This window comes from Crocodylus siamensis, chromosome 2, assembly GCF_052110815.1.
Source record: "Crocodylus siamensis isolate JL-2025a chromosome 2, ASM5211081v1, whole genome shotgun sequence".
In the NCBI taxonomy this organism is placed as follows: Eukaryota; Metazoa; Chordata; order Crocodylia; family Crocodylidae; genus Crocodylus; species Crocodylus siamensis.
The window spans coordinates 139348818-139366851 of record NC_143396.1 but is presented as its reverse complement, the minus strand read 5'-3'; positions in this window follow the sequence as shown (position 1 = coordinate 139366851).

Sequence of the window (18034 nt, the reverse complement as noted above, 5' to 3'; positions counted from 1 at the left end):
TATATCTGCCACCCAAGGTGTGCACTAGATAAAGCCTCTGGCCAAAAGGTCCTGCTCCAAGAGAGCAAGGCTGTGTAAGTTCTTGATGCATGAAAGAGACCCTGTGAAAGGGGGGGTGGAGTGAGAGGCCCTCATGAGAGAGGTGGTATGAATGCATGTCTGTCTGAGGCCTGACAACAAGGGCTAAGCTTGGCCCAGCTGTAGGCCAGGGGTATTGTCACCTGGATGCCATCTGTGAGGCTTGGACTGTGGTATATGGGACACACACAGCTGCAGATAGTACCCCCTGGCATTGAGGCAAGAACAGGCAGCCTCCCACCTAATTGGAAGCAATTAAGAAACAATAAGGTGTGGCAAAAGAGTGAGGTGAGCAGATGGTGCAGAAACAGGTGGGCAGGCCAATGGCAGACCAGCCCCAGGAAGGCCCCCTGTTACAGTATACATTAGCATTCCTACCACTGGACAGATTGTAGTTACAATGCAGTTGGAAATTTGGTCAAGGACTACTGATACTTAACTATATTAAATATTTCACCAGTGTATGGTTACTCAGACAAATGACACCTAGAGCTATATATTTACTAAATTTAAGTATTGTGTTCTTTTGCACTAGTCAACCAGAGAATGTCCACCTACAGTCCTCTAATGCTGACCAATGCAAAGTTCTTTCTTGCCTGATTGGTGTCCAGTCAGCCAGGAAGGAGCATACCCTGATGGTCAAGGAATTTGGCAGGGGAGGGGGAAGTCCTGAACATGCTCCATATTCCTGAAATCCTCTTTTGCTACATGTTAGTTCACTACATTCCAAACAGGTGGAGAGGAAGAGACTGTGCTCTGCAGAAGAAAACAACAGGGAACAGGGAACACAACCAGCTGTTATGCAGCCAGCAACTATCCTTGTAGAGCTTCCACAGACTAGCAGCTGTTTCCTTCTACATCAAGCCCTTCATAGGTGGAAACAGTAGGTTTGATAATTATCTCAACTTGGTGTAAATCAGAAGTAACTCAGTTGAAACCAACTGGTTTTACACCAGTGCAACACAATGCAAGAGAAGAATCAGACTGACTAAAAAAAAACTTGGAACACTGGGATAGGGGGAAGGGGCAAATTTGAGCTGTAGCTTTGATTTTTCTTGTTTGTATCTTTTGCACTCCTGGCATTTGGTTTAGGTTAAATAAGGAGGTCACTCTTTTTGTTGTGAATTTCTCTCATATGGGGATAACAAAAGAACAAAGTTAAGAAACTTCTTGGACAAGCTAAGATTTTTGCCCAGTATACACTAATATTGTCTCAACCTTCTGTAAACAAAGCTGGTTAGAATCTTTCTTTTTCTTTCAGATTACATTTCAATTTTCTAACAAAGATTAAATCCAATGTTTACAATTATTTGAGAAGTATTCCACTTCATGATGAAAACTCCATCTACTCCATATGTTAGTTTTCAGGTTTTAAATCTATTACAAATGTGAATTGATTAGCTTAATCACACTCGGGTTTGAAAAATCTCACTATATTTTCAAGAAAGTAATTTTTTTTTATATCAAAACAGAAAAATATCATTGTAGGTTTGTTTTAATTTTTTAAAATGCAATTAAAATGGTTAGTTTAAAAAATCTTCGGGGGCGGGGAAAAAAAGAAACTTTCTTATTTTGAGGGGACAGTTGTATTTTTAAAAAAAAAAAAATCATGTCCACCTGTGGGCATGGCAGCCCCCTTATTTCTTAGCTGTCTACTACTAGGATGGTTGTGTTTTGTGTGCAGTGGAGAGCAAGAAGACATTCTAATGGCAAGTGGTTTGAAATTTTGTGCAAAGGAATATATGCAAATTAGCTTTATACATCCCCTTAGTTCTTCAAAAGCAACCCTGCAGGAATAACATCCCAGTCCCTCCTCTCCTGCTGTGCCACCAATCTTGGGTAGTAAGAAAACCCTGAATTAGATCCTGAGAAAAGCTCATCAAGGAACAACAACTCCACTTCGCAACAACTTCTGAGGTTTTGAAATATGTTTTCATTCCATAATGGAGATAGAGTTCCCCCACAGACTCTAAATCAGTTAAGCGGTACAATCCTGGTGTGCTGAGCAACAGACAGAATAGCCAGAGGACTGATGGACAGAGAGGAGGAAAGCAACACTACAGTGGTGCAAAATAATAATAGAAGAACCACCTCTAATGAACTCTACACCATCAGTGAGTCAAGGGCCAATCCCAAACACCTTAAATTGAGAATTTTTTCTTTTTTCAGTGTTTTGATGTTTAATCCATAGTCTGTAACAAATATTTTGAATCTATTAGGTTTTCCTGTGGAAAACATTAGCATGCAAATTCATTTTAAATGAAGAATGACCACCTTATGCCACTTTAATATGATAATGATCACTGCCATAGCATATCAGTCTTGACTATTACAATGGTAATAAAGGTATGTATTATGAACAACATTACTGTGAAGCAGAATGGCTGATTTGAAAATATTAATAGCTTTGATTATTTTTTTTCTTTTAAAAAGTGTTGTCCAAAGTATGGACAATTGATCGGAACTGTAAGTTCAATCACAGAGTAAATTTTTTTTTTTTTTTTTTACATCCTGAATAAAATACTATAAAAATGATGGTTTGTTATGGAAGTGGTGACAGACCTCTTACTGTAGTGATGGAAGAGGAACACTGATTGTGTTTTTCCTCTGACATGCAAACAAACTGCTAATCCTCCTGGAGACTAAATAAAAATCCAAGCAACAGATTTTTTAGAAAACATGTACATGGCTTTTAATGGACAAATCTTGCCTCTGGTATATCCAGCATCTACTAGTTACTGGCATAAAACAAGAGATGACATGAATATGTATATATAAATGAGAATGCATGTTAGAAATAAGCACTCCATAAAGCCCTGTCAGCAAAGCTGTTTAGGTCTACTATATCTGTTGTACAGTCCTTATGGAGCCAGGAAGGTAGGCTGTGTTTATTCAAAGGGAAGCTTACTAATGAAGGGAACCTGTTCCCTTCGAAGCCAGAGGCAAAGTTCCTATTGACTTCAGTGTTAGCAGGATTGGGCCTTAAGGCAATCATCTGGTTTGCACTTGAAAGTGCAGATTTGCTAAACTGCTTGATTGTTCCTGCTGGCTGTTTCACTGCTGTTATTTGTGAAAATATGAGTTTTGCTTGTGCATACTACCAACCCATACTGAAAGGGGAGATATTTGGACTTTCCTTCAAACTACTACTGAAAAAGTGCTCAAATCTCTACTTCATTTAATCACTATTCCATGCCGTTACTGATTATTAATAAAAATGATTTGTATTGGGGTAGCATCTGAGACCCCAATGACAAGACATGCCTTTCTCTAAAGGGGGGAAAAAACTATCCTCAGGGAGACCGTTTTCCTGTGCTGCCCTAACACTGGAATTAGGGCAGCCTTGGGGAAGCTCTAGGTTATTGCACTTGCATAAGAATATGGAACTTAAGCCAGTGGAGTGTCACCCTAGGGCCATCTGGGGGACCTCATGAACGTGGCTGACGTGGGAGATATTTCTGTTGGACTTACATCAGTGAAGTTCCCCTCCACAAGGAGTCTCTACTGTGCATTTGCAGCCAGGATTCACATCATAAACAAGGCTGTGGTAGTAAATCTCATTATCTGTATATGGCATATAATGCATATGTATTTAAGTGGCACATACATTTGTTCACTGCAGAGTAAATATTTTGTTGACTGCCCTTCATACTTTGCATGAAGGTTAAAAAGCTAGCCACCACTTATTGTTACATTTCTAACAATTAATCATCCAAGCAAGTTCTAAATGTCACGCTTTTATAACTGCTGCTCAAATTATACATTTTTAAAGAAGCTCAGTGGTTTAAAAAAAAAAAGTCCTCTGCAACAAGAAGCCATGAATCCTGGACTTCCTTCTTTAGGATAACTTAAAGCAGCAGTCAGCCATGCAAAAATCTGTGTATTTCCAACCCTATTGTTGTTGTTATTGTAGAGCTGCACATAAAAACATTGTTAAGTTAAAATGTATTGCTGTCACTGCAAACACTGAGGAAATTAAAAAATAAGCTGACCTGAACATAAACCACACAGCCCTTTCACCTCACTGAACACCCCTCAAAAGACTGACACTTACATTGTAGCCTTAAGTCAGACCCACTGTGACATCCTAGACAAAGATCAAAATCAGCAACTGAGAGAGCGTGAACAAGCAACAGTCTTAGTCCATGACCAAACGCTTCTATCAGTCAAAGAGAAATTCCTATTCAGCAATTCAGTCAAACATCCTAACACACTACTGCCAATCATGTATATATTTACATGATGCTCGTCTGAATGGTATGATGAGGATGTATAATTGGCTAATGAATACTTACGATGCTGATGCCAGATACTGCCGCCACCAGATACCAGAAAAAGAATCTAGCACCCTTATCTGCACGTTAGGTTGCCTTAGCATAGTGATGTATTTAAACTACTGAACTTGTGTAGAAAAGCCACATAAATGTATGTGCTCTCCAGGAATACATGCTAGAATTTTTTTTTTTGTCCTTTGTGATGGTATTTTAATCATGACAGATCTTAAGGATTAACTTATCACATGCTGAACTGAACCTGTAAGCAAATTGCAAAGATTAAATATGACCTCTGCAAGTAATTTCAAAGGAATACGGAACAGCCGGGGTCCCTGGATGTCTACAACCAGAACTCGACTATCTGCATGTAGAACAATGAAGTAGATATATATTCCATGTATCCTTGCCTTAATAATAAGGGCTCTAAAAATACTTCTAAATAATAAAGAGGATCAAATGTATGTTTATACAATGGATGCATATATACTGGAGAGCACTTAAATGTGCTCTCCAGTAATCACACTTCCAAACCCTATCAAGGTAAATTCAATCCAAGCAATTGCCAAGGAAGATTGAGTGTTTCTCTCTGGCCTGTCAGATACAATTTTGTCAGCAGCAGTGGCCACAGTATTGTATACATAGTGGGTGTCTGTACACGTCCCCTTACAGTGATGTAGTGCCACACTATGACACCATATGGTATGCTACAGCAATGTAGCAATCGTGTGGGTCCACACGCAATTGCCAGCTACAGAGCCGTAGCAGCGTACTCCCTGGCTACAGCATGCTGCTATAGCACTGTAGCCAGTGAATCTAAGTGTGCACCGACTGTACGCTGCAGTATGAGTGGTTACTGAACCATGTTTTAGTACTTATGCATAGCAAGTACTAAAACATGGCACAGTACTAATGTCATAGTTTCATAGTTTCTAGGGTCGGAATGGACCTGAGCAGATCATTGAGTCCAAACCCCTGCCATGGCAGGAAAGAGTACTGGGGTCAAACGACCCCAGCAAGGTGTTCATCTAGCCTCCTCTTAAAGACCCCCAGGATAGGAGCCTGCACCACTTCTCTTGGAAGTTGGTTCCAGACCCTAGCTGCCCTGACTGTGAAGTAGCGCCTCCTGATATCTAGCCCAAATCTACCCTCTGCCAGCTTGTGACCATTATTCCTGGTCACTCCTGGTAGTGCATGGGGGAACAGGGACTCCCCCAATGCCTGCTGGTCCCCTCTGACTAGTTTGTAACAGGCCACTAGATCCCGCCTCAGCCTTCTCTTGTGGAGGCTGAACAGGTCCAGGTCCCATAGCCTCTCCTTGTAGGGTCTGCCCTGCTGCCCCCGATCATGCGAGTGGCCCTCCTCTGGACCCTCTCCATGTTGTCCACATCCCTCTTGAAGTGCGGTGCCCAGAACTGGACGCAGTACTCCAGCTGTGGCCTGACCAGTGCCACATAGAGGGGGAGTATCGCTTCCTTGGACCTGCTCAAGATGCATCTGTGGATGCATGACAAGGTGCAGTTGGCCTTCCTGACTGCATCCCCACATCGCCGGCCCATGTTCATCTTGGCATCAATGATGACTCCAAGATCTTTTTCTGCCTCTGTACTGACGAGAAGGGAGTTCCCCAGCCTGTAGGTATGGTGCTGGTTCTTCCTCCCCAGGTGCATCACCTTGCACTTGTCAGTGTTGAATCCCATCCTAGTCTCATCCGTCCACCCCTGTAACCTGTCTAGGTCCAATTGCAGCCTATTCCTCCCTTCTAGCGTGCCTGCATCCCCCCACATCTTCGTGTCATCAGCAAATTTGAACAGGGTGCTTTTCACCCCCTCATCCAAGTCACTGATGAAGATGTTGAACAGTGCGGGCCCGAGGATCGAGCCCTGGGGGACCCCACTGCCCACATCCCTCCAAGTCGAAAATGACCCATCCACCACCACTCTCTGGGTGCGGCCCTTCAGCCAGTTGGTGACCCATTTGACTGTGTGGGTGTCGACACCACAGTCCCCCAGTTTCTTAATGAGAACGGGGTGAGAGACAGTGTTGAAGGCCTTCCGAAAGTCCAGGAAGATTATGTCCACTGCTACCCCTGCATCTAAGGATTTGGTGACCTGGTCATAGAAGGCCACCAGGTTGGTCTGACAGGACCTGCTGCTAATGAACACGTGTTGACTGCCCCTAAGCATAATCTCCCCTGCTGGGCCCTCGTGCATATGCGCCAGAATAATTTTCTCAGAAAGCTTGCCCAGGATTGTGGTAAGACTAACTGGCCTATAGTTTCCCGGGTCCTCCTTCCTCTCCTTTTTTAAGATGGGAACCACGTTGGCCCTCTTCCAGTCCTCTGGCACCACACTAGAGCACCACGAGTGCTCGTAAAGCCGTGCCAGGGGTCCTGCCATGACCTCAGCTAATTCCCTCAGCACTCTGGGGTGGAGATCATCCGGACCAGCCGATTTGAATGCATCCAGTCCCTCTAGTTCCCTGACTAGTTCCTCACTAACCCTTGGCCTAGGTGCACCTCCCCTGGGGCCTAAGGGGGGCCTGGTGCGGGGGGGCTGATCTGGTCCCTGCTCAGGAAAATGGAGGCAAAGAAATCATTAAATATGTTGACTTTGTCCTCTGGTGTGACAACCAAATTTCCTAGCGTGTCCTGCAGGGGCCCCACATTACCCAGAACCTTCTTTTTGCCTCCTATATATTTATAAATGGACTTCTTGATGTCCTTGATCCAGGAAGCTAGTCCCAGTTCCATTTCCACCTTGGCCTTCCTGACTGCCCCCCTGCATCCCTGAGCAGCCACAGTATAGTCCTCCCTGGTGATGGCCCCTCCTTTCCATTGGGTGTGTGCCTCCTTTTTAGCTAGGAGACATTCCCGGATGCTTTTGGTGAGCAATGGGGGCTTTTGCACCCTCCTGTCCCCTTTGATCCATGTTGAGATTACCTCCCTTTGGGCTTGGAGGATCGTCTCCTTAAGGAGCGACCACTCTTCTTGGACACCTGGCTCCCCCCCCTCCGGGACCTCAGTGCTTCCCCAGCTATTCTCCTTAGCTCACTGAAGTCCACCCTCCTGGTATCTAGGGCTGCTGCCTTGCTGCAGGCCTTTGCCACCTTGCACTGGATGGTGAATTCCAGCAGGCGATGATCTCTGTTGCCCAGGTGGTCGAGCACCTGCAGCCCCCTCACCAGGTCATCACCTGTGGCCAGCACCAGGTCCAACAAGGCATCTCCCCTGGTGGGGCTGGGCACCTCCTGGGTTAGATGGAGGTCCTGCATTTGGGCTAGGAACCTACATGAGCGGTCAGACCTGGCTGACTGCTCTTCCCAGCAGATGTCTGGAAAGTTCAGGTCACCCATGATGACCATGTCCTTTGACCTAACTACCTCTTGTGAACTGGCTTAAGAATTCCTGGTTTAGTTCTTCCCCTTGGTTGGGTGGTCTGTAGTAGACCCCCACCATTAAGTCTCTTTCCCCTCGACTGCCTTGTATTCTAACCCAGAGCACTTCAGAGTTCCCTTCCTCTGATTCTTTGCTAATTGATGAGGATGGGCATTCCTCCTTAATGTAGAGTGCCACACCCCCACCTTTCCTCCCTGTCCTGTCCCACCTGTACAGCCTGTAGCCCTTGATATTCACCGCCCAGTCATATGTTGGGTCCCACCATGTTTCAGTGATCCCCACTATGTCTGGGTTGGTGTCAGCCAGCAGAAGGGTAAATTCCTCTTGCTTGTTTCCCATACTACGAGCATGGTTGAACCAAACCATACCCAGTAGCCAGAATTAGATTGCTTGTATGATTTCCCATTAGTTAGAAATCTTCAAGAACATCAATGGTCTCAAAAACTCACTGCAGCTTATGTTGCTGGACCTTTTCCTTTTTAGGGATTTACTTTAATGGGACTTCTCAAAGTACATAAAATTAGTCTCATGTGTAAGTCTTTGCAGGTCCCATGTTGAATGCACTACCAAATGAATCACCAGCACCCAGGGATTTTTTCCAAGTTTTCCTATTCAGTGTTTTGAAGGTCTAATTTTATTTTGTATGTTAAAGTCTGAAACACTCCGTCTAAAGTGGCATAGTACATGGCAACAAACTGCACTTTTGATTTGATAAATAAAATGGTGTTCTGACATTTATAAGCATTTTATTTTTATTTTCAAATTTTGATATTAAATGTGAGTTACAAGTATTTGTTGTTATTATTGCAACGGAGCTTATAACAAGATGCTGGCTGTTCTCCACTAGGTGGCACTAGGTGTTTTTCTTTGCAAATTGAATTGTTTGTTGATTGGTCTCCTTTCCCTAAGAAACTTCTTTTGATAGTGTGGAAGCTACAGGAAATTTGAAAATGCCCTTCTAGATTTCTTTATTTTATATAGGCATTTTTACATAGTTTGCCTGACAATATAAAACATTATTCCCTGATGATGATTGAATGATTATGTCTATTTTATGACACATTATTTTATGAGTCTACTTAGAGCAGAGTTTTACATAGTCAAAGAGCAGTACACACACTCATTTATTAATTGGTAGAACAGCCCTGTGGCAGTAGAGACCAGTTCTGCAATTAACTTGTGTAGGTAGAATCAAAGCAGGTGGACTCATGCATGATTTTTATAGTGGAATATTTGGGGGGATTATCAGTTGCAATTTTATTTTACATCTCAAAGTATTTGGTGTTTTCCTAAATCCCTGAGTTCTGCAGGGGGAGAAAATTTCACTTTTTCATTAAAAGGAAAGTAAGTATATAACCCCCAAAATTGCAAAAACAAAAGCTGAAAAATGTAATCCAACTGCATCCAAAAGTTTCAACTACCAGAAAGTTTCAAACACCAAGCCTCGTTATATTTTAAAATTATTATTTTAATATCAATATCATGGTTTGGAGAAGCTTAATTTAGGATTTTTATTCCCTCATGTTAACCATTTTTAAGAAGAAAGATTATGGCCAAAATTCTCATAGTTTCCATTTATTTTGGTCACTCAGTGTTTTGTACCACACTGAGTCACCTTAAGCCCTGCAGTTGCCAACATTTTCAGCTGGGTGCTCAACGCCTCTAAATATCAGGCTATTTTCAAGTCAAACACCCAATGTAATGTACTCCCTTCGGGCTGTAAAATGACCATGCACTTAAAAGAAATCAGTATAAAGAAGGCCCATCCCCTACAAGAACAACCTGCTAAGCAAACTGCATCTCATTAAAGTTCCTTACCTTACTTGGCAGAGAACTTCTGACTCTAATAGCAGCCTTGAAGTTGACACTACCAAGTATTTCAGCTCTTATTCAGTTTAAGAAATAACTAGTTAAAGAGGGCACAATTAGTTTACAAAGTATACAGTACAGCCAAAAGATGCTATGCACTAAAACCATTTATGCACATAACTGATGTTGGCTACAATATAAGCAACAAATAACAAGTTACAGCTTGTTGTGTTATGTATTGAAACCAATTATGCAACCATTCTACCAGACATCTTTGCTATTTGCACAATAGGAATACATACACAATGGAAAAAATATCCATATCTAGTAATATGCAGAAGCAGAGGCACAACCTATCTCCCAAAGCAGCACCAAAAAAGCATAGGCAGAGAAGTACAGCCAAAACATATCTGGCAAAAGGTAAAACCTATACACTGTAATACATAGTACAAAAGAGAAGCAGAATGAAACTCTGAAAATCAAATCCCGAATGTCAAGTGGACAAAGGTCAGGACAAGGGATGGATCAGAAGGGGGTGAAGGGTGGGGACGGGTGAGCACTTGCTCCCGACTTTGATTTCTGCTCCACCCAAAAATTAAAACCAACTGCCTGGCAGTGGCAGCAGCATTTCTGGTTAGGCAGTGCTGGGGGAGTCAATTAATTTCATGGCTTATTATAATCTACCTAATCCTTCTAAACTCATCATTCCACAGATGTTAAGGACCTTTTCTTTTTTATAAACTCTTGCTGCTCCACCAATCAAGCTATCCTTTGTTTTGCAATTCTGCTGTCTATTAGCTGCTCCTATTGGGGAAACTCCTATTTTACTGCCCTGCAGATTTTTTTAACTCATTCCAATGAAGTTATATTTGTTTTTGCCTTAATCTTAAATTGAATAATACAGCCCTGAGCCCCTAGTATATTAATAAAGCTTCTAGTTTCTTTTTAACTCTAGGAAAATGTGTGTTGGTTTATATGTGATAATGCATCCTCCTTTTCAAAATTATAGAACTGTCCATGATCCGGACCAGGAAAGGCAAAGCCAGGATCTCCAGATCAGTAGCTTAGAGAATGAATAAATGAGGCCTCAGTCCTGTTCCCTTGTGGCACATGGGGAAATTGTGACTTAAGTGACATGGTCAGAAGTTACAGAGCAAATCAGTGGCAGAGAAGAGAGGTCAGAGTCCTAACTAGGTGAGGTTTCACATTGAGTTGTTTCTCCAGACAGACAGATAGATAGACTTTGAACTACAATAAATCCTCCGAACAAGAACAGAATAACAGCTTGCTCAGAGGCCTGCAACATTGAAGTGGACCAATAGGTGAGTTCCTTGCACCCAGGGACTGCTTTGGTTCTGACTAATCTTGGAAGCAGACACTGAATCTTCCTGTGCCTAACATGAAGTCTGATGAAGCCTGGTGCCCTGAGATCCCCAGGGCTTTGGGAAGGCTGACCTATTCTCTATGCCCCATGCTGCCTGACAGTGCTGCAAAGCTTTGGTAACAAGGGGAAAACAGCTGGTACAATGCTTGATTTTGCTTAAGGGGAAAGGCTTGGCCTGAGTACCCATGTGTATGCAGATGACTGATTCTGATGTGTTTAAATCTCTCCCTTTGCAGACAGGGCTACAAGCCCATGCTCACTGGCCATGCTTTGTAAGGTCTGACTCTCCTTTCCAGCTTGGCTGCGCTGGCAGCTTTCCACAGCCAGGAGGCTTTTCCCATCTGGGTGATTTACACATTTTCCTGTGCTGGGTGTCGCTGTTTGGCTATTTTTGGCTCTTTCCCGATCTCTTCCACTTTCTGCTTAAAGCCAAACATGTTCTGGGTTTCTCTTTAGGTACACTGAGGAGAGGGAGAAGGGCTTCCCACATATGAACAAGGAATCCAGAGGGAAAGGGATTACTTTCTTTATGCTGAGATGTCGTAAATCAGATCCTGCCGGGAGTAATCCAGGCTCCAACCACTACTGGGAATGGGTCAATTCCTGATTCATCCCCCATGGATAGAGCAAGATCTCACCTCTGATTCCCTGCTAAAACAATCCCAGTAATCACATTGAGGGATGCAATCCACACTGAAGTCCTGCTGGAGCTGACCCAGCCCACAGCACAGGGGCAGAGGCACCCAAACTGACCAAGCCTGCTGCAGGAGACTGTAGGGGGGTGGGATGCTTTGCCTTTTGGCCCTCCCTGGAGGTTGATTCAAACACCAGAGTCCCTGGGCTTAAAACAAGACTTAGAGGGCAGAACCTGCAGCCCCTCCAGACTCAGCACTGCAGTCTCCTGGAATGGCTCTGGGGAAAGGTTGTGGGTGGGACCCAGCAGATCCTGTGCCAAACTTGTTGGAGAGGGGGAAGGTAGGGGCACACCATATCCAGGGACATGGTTATGACAATTCATTTCTATGGAACTTCAGAGCCCACAACTACTCCCCCCCAACCCTCAAATCACCCATCAGAGTCACTAATCTGGGTTGGAAGGAGTGTGTGTATGAGGTAGAACAATTTTCCCAGTGGGCTAGGAACTAGGAGGGGAGGGCTTTGATAGAGGGCAATGGAAAGGGAGTAAGTACAGGCAAGGCTGGTGGGAGCAATATGAGAAAGTTACTGAACTTTACAGAGTCACTATGGCTATACAACAATATTTCTCAACCTGTGGGTGGCAAGAAACTCTGAAAGGGTTGCAATCAAACTTTAAAAATGAATTTTCCTTTAAAAGAGAAAAAAGTGAGAAACAGTGGCTTTCCCCTTGCAGGCAGGCAGAATGCCAGCCTGTGAGGGGCTGCTTGGGGACCCCCATGCCCCACCCCCTGCTCCACACACTGAGGACTGGGGGCAGCGGGTCAGGAGTGAGGGGCACTGGGTTGGGACTGGCCATGGATGTTTACAAATGTGTCCTGGTCCAAAAAAAGGTTGAGAACTCCTGGTACAGCGCACAGCAACTTGGCTGGTCACTTTCTTACAATTAGAGAATCATAGAAAATGAGGGGACCTCAGGAGGGCATCTCATCCCACCCCCTGCTCAAAGTAGGACCATCCCCAGTTAGATCATCCTTGTGTGTCCCGGTGTCTTCAAACCCTCCGAGGATGGATCCTCCACCACCTCCCTGGGTAGCCTGTTCCAGTGCTTCACTGCCCTGCCGGAGGCCTCTCCTGCTCCTTCTCATCCCAAGCCCCTGAGCTCACGTCAGGATGCTCAGCCTTGGGGTGTCACCAGCACTCCCTCGGAAGAAACGGGCCTGCATAGGAAATCTCCAGCTCCAGCACCTTTGTCTTGCCCGTCACGGGGGCGTCGCCGCTCAGATCGGGCTTTTTAATGAGGATGTTTCATAGTTTCATAGTAGCTGGAGTCGGAAGGGACCTAGGTAGATCATCTAGTCCGACCCCCTGCCTTGGCAGGAAAGAGCACCGGGGTCAGATGACCCCGGCAAGGTGCTCATCTAACTTCTAGGTGCCCGGTCGTTATGTACTGCGGGGAGGGCTGCCCCGGCTCGCAACCCTGTCTCGGCGGTGGCAGGGCTGCCCAGGCGGGGCGGCGGGGCCAGCCCGGGCCGGCGGCATCGCGCTGCCATTCAGCTCCGCGGGGATTTCACCCTTTTAACTTCCACGCCCACGGGGCAGCCCCACTCGGCTCATCTGCAGCCCCTTGAGGCTGCCTGGGAGCGGGACGAGCAGCAGGGTGCAAGGAAAACGGGTTGGCAGGGCCGGGGGCAGACTCCTCTTGCGCGCTTTATAATGGTGGCCCCTTGGAAAGCCATTGCCGCCTGCTCCTGGCATGGAGCTCTGCCGGCGGAGCATGGGGCACTTCGGGTCACGAGCAAACCGGCTAGAAATAGAGACCGAGAAAAAGTGCGTGGGGGAACCCCAATACTTAGGTCTCCTTTCTCTAGGAATAGGGTTGGGACCGGCCCGCAGGTGCCTGTGGCAATGCCCTGCCGTGGCTGGGCCGGAGCACCAGAACCGCATGGGGCGGGGCAGCCTGCAGCGGTGCCCAAGGAGCAGACTTCCCGAGGGCAGGGCGGAGAGGCTGCAGCGAGGCTCCCCTTTGGGCAAGTGTGTGCGCGCGCGTGTGTCCGTGTGTGTGTGTGTCTGAAAGAAAAGGCACCTGAGGTGTATTATTGTTCCTAAATAAATACAGAAGGACGCCGGTATCATGGGGGATTACGCTTGATTTTGAATGCTGGGAGTTGTCAGCGCCTACACTGAATCTCCATGCCTAGGCCAGATTGAGGAGCCACATACATCTCAAAGCGCTACCCAGAGTCAGTCGCACCTTCTGTGGTCCTGGCTACGAACAGGCATCCGCATGCTTCCCATGAGGGTGGGACCAGGTAGATGGTCTGCCCTGATTAAAGCATCTTTTTTTGTCTTGGTTTAGCGTTTTAGGCAGCGCGTGTCAGTAACAAGAAGCGGGGGCTGGAGGTGAGCTGAGAGCCTGGTCTGAAACCTTCCTTCCCCACAGCTTTCTGCCCGTCCCCCCCAGGCTTCGCTGTAGCTTTCCCTTTAGCTTCTTACTCGCTCTCAGACTGCCTAAATGTACAGATGGTCTTTGGGAACTTATTTCAGCCCTCAGTGCCCATCTTCTAAAGACATGAACCGTCTTTACTATGACAAAGAAGTTTATGGCCATTTCCCTTTGGGCGTAGGGCAGCGAGAGGGTCCAAGCACAGCAAACCAGCTCGGAACCCCTGGGCAGAGGCTGGCATGTGACACTGGCTTCAGCCTTTGCCCCTTGCCTTCCTCTATGCCTTCATTCCCGAGCCATTCAGGTGTGTGCCCACACGCCGTCTCTTGGCGTGAAACCCGTGTTCTCAGTCCTTTCTTGCTCTCCGTGCCGGGTCTGATTTCCAGCAACCAAAAAGAGAAGTTTGCTTCAGTTCTCTCTCCCCCACCCCCCTCCCCTAAGCTCTGCAATACACGCACGCACGCACTGGGTGCCCCACGAGTTGGAGACTGGGCTTCGTTGGGGCTCACCTGCACTGGGAAGACAGTGCCTTTTGAGAACTTTATGGGACCAAAAGAAATCTGAAGGTCAACAAGCTCAAGTGCAAAGTCCAGCACTCTAGAACAGAACAACCCCATGCACCAGTATAGGCTGGGACCGACCCACCGGCTAATCAGCAAAAAAGGACCTGGGGGTTACAGAGAGCCAACAGTGTGAAAAAGCCTAACCGCATCCTGGGCTGTATTAGTAGGAGCAGATGGAGGGAGGTGATTCTTTCCCTCTTTTGGGAACTAGTGAGGTCACATCTGGAGTCCTGTGTCCAGTTTGGGGGCCCCCACTACAGTAAGGATGTGGACAAATGGAAAAGAGTCCAACAGAGATCATTGGAAATGGTTGGGGGACTGTGGCACATGACTTCTGAGGAGAGTCTGAGAGAACCGGGCTTATTTTAGCTGGAGAAGAGAAGACTGGGGGCATTTAATAGTAGCCTTCAACTACCTGAAGGTTGGTTCCAAAGAGGATGGGGCTGGACTGTTCTCAGTGCGGGCAGAAAACAGAACAAGGAGCAATGGGCTCAAGTTGCAGCAAGGGAAGTTTAGGTTACATATTAGGAAAAACTTTCTCCCTGGGAGGGTAATAAAACACCGGAACAGGTTGCTCTGAGAGGTTGTGGAATCTCCATCCTTGCAGGCTTTTAAGACACGAGAAGACAGGGTCTTAGCTGGGATAATCTAATTGGGGATGCTCCAGCTCTGAGCAGGGGGTTGGACTAGATGACCTCCTGAGGTCCCTTCCAACCCTAATTTTTTGTGATTCTATTATAACTCGTTGGTCCTTCACATTTGAGTTCATGTGCTTAACAGAGAAGACAGAGTTAAAACAGCCCCGTGGGACCTGGGCTGGGGAAAGGATGATCCGTAAGGAAACGACCATAAAAGGAAGGAAATTCAGTGTCCCAGCTCTCCTCTTTAAGCAAAAATAAATGTAAGGGGAAGCACCAAAAAAGGGATGATACCTGGGCTGTAATTTACTGGTCATACCACCACCCCCTGTCCCCCGACCCCCCCCCCCCAACTCCTTTTTTCCAGGAAAATGTCAAGACTTTTCCAAGACAGCTCCTCCAGAGGCGAGCTCCCAGTTTCTCATTTTGATTTCTGCTTCTTTCCAGCGGACTGAGCTGGCTCATTGCTTGGATGTGTTTGGATTAGGAAAGGCGAGATTGTCTATGTCGCTTGGGGTACGGGTGTGTACAGGGCAGGACCACAAGCAAACGGGCTTAATCTGAGAGGGACGAGAAAAATCGTTATTAATTGCAATTGAGTTTGGGGTGGACTCGGGATGTTCGGGTTAGATCTTTTCTTTCTTTTTTTTTCCGAGCTGCTGTTTAGATCCGAGTAATTTGTTTTACAGCAGCCCCTTCAGTGTTTCTTTTCCAATCATGAAAACTGTTCTGTGGAGGGAAGGGCTAGAGAGTACACCCAATAAATAGTTTTCACCCGGTTTCAACAAAATACCCCAAAGCACAGACGCTCCAGGGATGGGGAGAAGAAGGAGACGGGGGAAAAATCAGCTGCACAGGTGGGAATGTATTCCTGCACCATGCACCCGGCTGGGACGGAGAAAAGCTGTCGGGTTTGCGGAGAGAGTAGCTTATGCAGTGCTGGGAGTGGGGAAGGGAAGGGACTTGCAACAGGTAATGGAGGGGCTGGGGCTAGATCTATCTCTGGGAACAATCAGGCTTGGGAAAAGGGTGTGTGTGTGTGTGTGTGTGTGTGTGTGTGTGGGGCGCGAGAGAAAGTATCTGTAAAGGAAGAGTTATTATTCCCGCAGAGAGAAGCTGTTTCTTAGATCTGGGGAGAAATGGATCTGTGATGGGTGAGATCCGCCTGACACCGCTCACTGCAGCAGAAGTGTAGCTGAGTGCAACGGGGCAGGATTTCACCCAGAAACTTCCCCGCAGTGGGGAGAAGAGGCGTTTGGACTCAGCTCCTATGTTTGCTTGGGGAAGAGGCTTGGCCTCAGGATACTGCTGCTGGGCGGAAGAGGGAGCTCCATACTTCTCTCCGCGTCCAGCTCTTGGGAAGAAGGTGGGATGTCAGGTCCAGCTACGCAAACCTGTACTGGCGCGAGCAACACAGGTCCCCAGCTCGCGGGGTCTGCGGGATCGACTCCTTGCTTTGTAATCCCGAGAGAGGAAGATCTGCCTGGCAGAGGTCAGGCTGAGCTGGGAATAACGGGCTCGGCCCAAGGGATAACCCTGGGCTATGCACACGCTGTGTGCCCTTTGCACAGGTGTAAAAGGTGTGCAAGCTGCTGCACACACGCAGTGGGAGCGTGGGTCCCACTCAAGCCGGGGTCTTTCCACGGGAGACTTGCCAGTCCGGGATACTCACAGGTTTGGTAAAGCGAATCTGTAACCTCAGCCACAGGCAAGTGTATGTGTGTATATGCGCGTGTGTTTGGGGAGGTTGGGATGTTCTTAGTTATTGTTTTAACCCTGCTATCCCCCTCCCCAAAACTAGTGCGGGATGGATTCTTGTTCCCCCGCGTTAGACAGCAGGAGACTGACCAGCCGCTGCACGCAGATCCAGAGGGCTCCTTGCTTTCAGCTGCGGATCAGCTTCTTGGAAACGCTTGGGATGGGGTGGAGGAGGAGATCTCAGGGAAACAGACGTGTCCGGAGGGAAAACTTCGGATGGGGGAGCACAAAGCAGAACACTTGTGGGGGGGAGGGGTCATGAGCCCGAAGTGCAGACACAATAGTACACAAAGGAGAAAAACGGAGAAGGGAAGGGAAGAGAGGGAAGGGGGGCTTTATCATTAACTAACCATGGAGAAAGAAAGGGGAAAAGGCATCTCTAAACCCTTCCTTTTTATGTATCGCTGGGTTAAAATCTCCATCTGATCGGCATGCCTCCTGCTCAGAGAGAGCCAGCAGCGCCCGGGCTCGCCTGCAGTCCCGACTTCTGTGTCAGTTTCCCCGAGCCGATCTCTTCCCAGCCCCAAGGGAAGGGCTCTCGGGCAGCCGCCCCGCGGAGGTCCGGCGGTGGGCTCGGCTCTGGCTGTGCCCCGTGCATGGGTGTCCAGTGGAGGCTGGCGCAGCATCCAAGGCCGTGACATCACAAGTGTATGACGTTGCACTACCTTTTTAGTCCAAACTGGAAAAGCTCCTAGTGTTACCGATGTGTCAGGTATCCAGGTTGTAGCCGTATTAGTCGTGCACAGACAGTTCTCTAGCTGAGGACTTCACTAGGAGTGGCAGCTGGCTGTTTATTTACACTATGGATAGTCGCGTGGGGGGTGGGGGGCTGGATGCATGGAAGTGTGAAGGCTGCTGTGACAATCACGTTCGTGTGTATTTATCATATTCACCTTGATTCCATCAGTTCGATAGTTCGATTAATCCATTTGCTGAATTAGCCCGGTCTTCCGACCCGAGATTTTTTTCCTACAGACACACACACACACACACACACACACACACACACACACACACAGAAAAAAAGAAAAAGAAAAAATCCCGGGCTCACAAG